We start from the raw sequence: 1,168 nt of genomic DNA, 5'->3' as shown, positions 1-1,168 counted from the left end.
TGAGTGACGATATTAGGAGTGGAGTAGCAAGTTGTGTGGCTGTTGTTTAACAATTGGTGAACACACAGGCAAACCACCATAACTCTTTGTGTTTTGTGGACGTGTGATTTATTTTCTATCTTTTTTCATTCAAAGTTTGTGAGATGTATGTGTGGATATGAATGTTGTAATATTTACATTTCAAGCATTGTAGGGAATGTTATAATAGTTTAATATTTCTATTCCTTGCTATTTATTTATTCCTCTTCAGTTTGAGTTTTTGATACAAAGAACTTTCTAGAAATAAGGTTGTCCTGCCATAAACCCTTGGTTTTTATGGTGTAAGGTTGTCCTTAAAACAACATTTGTATCAATCTCTCAATACTTGATTATTGAGGCTGCTTTTCATTTCTGCATTGTGAATTGATTTCCTTTATTTGGCTATCATATTCTTTTATTCCATTGTTAAAGCTTAAATTTGGCATAATCCTATTCACCCCCCCTCTAGGACATATAGCTTGGCCTTTTCACAACCTTCCTAATTTCCAAGGTTTTAACCTTTCTAGCCAATGCATTGAATTTTGCATTAAGGTCGTCTTCCTCTCTTAGAACATACATCCCCGCTTTCTCTTTAGGAATGGGTCTATTTGGTCTAGTTTAGCAGAAACATCCCATGTCTGCGTATTATCTGCTAACATATCTAGAAAATCCTAAGCCTCATTATGATCCTTGTTAAGAAAGGTTCCACCATGCATCATCTCTATGAACTGACGAGTATCCATGGTGAGCCCTTTTCGGAACGCATCAATCACGTGTCATGGTTCATAACCATGATGTGGACAAGTAAGTAGAAGGTCTTTGAAACACTCCCAAGCTTGAAAAAATAATTCATTCCCCTTTTGGGAGAACGACATGATTTTCTGTTTAAGTGCATTTATTTTGTGCTTAGGAAAGAATTTTTTTCAAAAACTCTCTACTTAAGGCTTGCCATGTAATGATGGTATTAAGTCTTAGAGAGTTGAGCCATGATTTGGCCCGATCCTTTAGAGAAAATGAGAATAACCTAAGCTTAACTGCATCATCCCTATTGTCATTGTTTACTTGTAATGTTGCAATTACTTCCTCAAAGTCCTTAAGGTGTAAGTAGGGGCTTTAAGAATCCAAGCCATGAAATTTAGGAATCAATTGA

At 35.8% G+C, this 1,168-nt stretch overlaps 1 non-coding gene across 1 annotated transcript; it reads left to right on the top strand.

Moving 5' to 3' along the window:
* The first annotated feature begins 804 nt into the window (after positions 1-804).
* On the top strand, positions 805-911 carry LOC131235831 (small nucleolar RNA R71). The gene has a single exon (XR_009166351.1). It is a non-coding gene; the product is annotated as a small nucleolar RNA R71 (small nucleolar RNA).
* Positions 912-1,168: the final 257 nt, after the last annotated feature.

This window comes from Magnolia sinica, chromosome 19 (assembly GCF_029962835.1).
Source record: "Magnolia sinica isolate HGM2019 chromosome 19, MsV1, whole genome shotgun sequence".
Lineage (NCBI taxonomy): Eukaryota > Viridiplantae > Streptophyta > Magnoliopsida > Magnoliales > Magnoliaceae > Magnolia > Magnolia sinica.
This window is presented reverse-complemented; position numbering and strand designations above follow the sequence as displayed.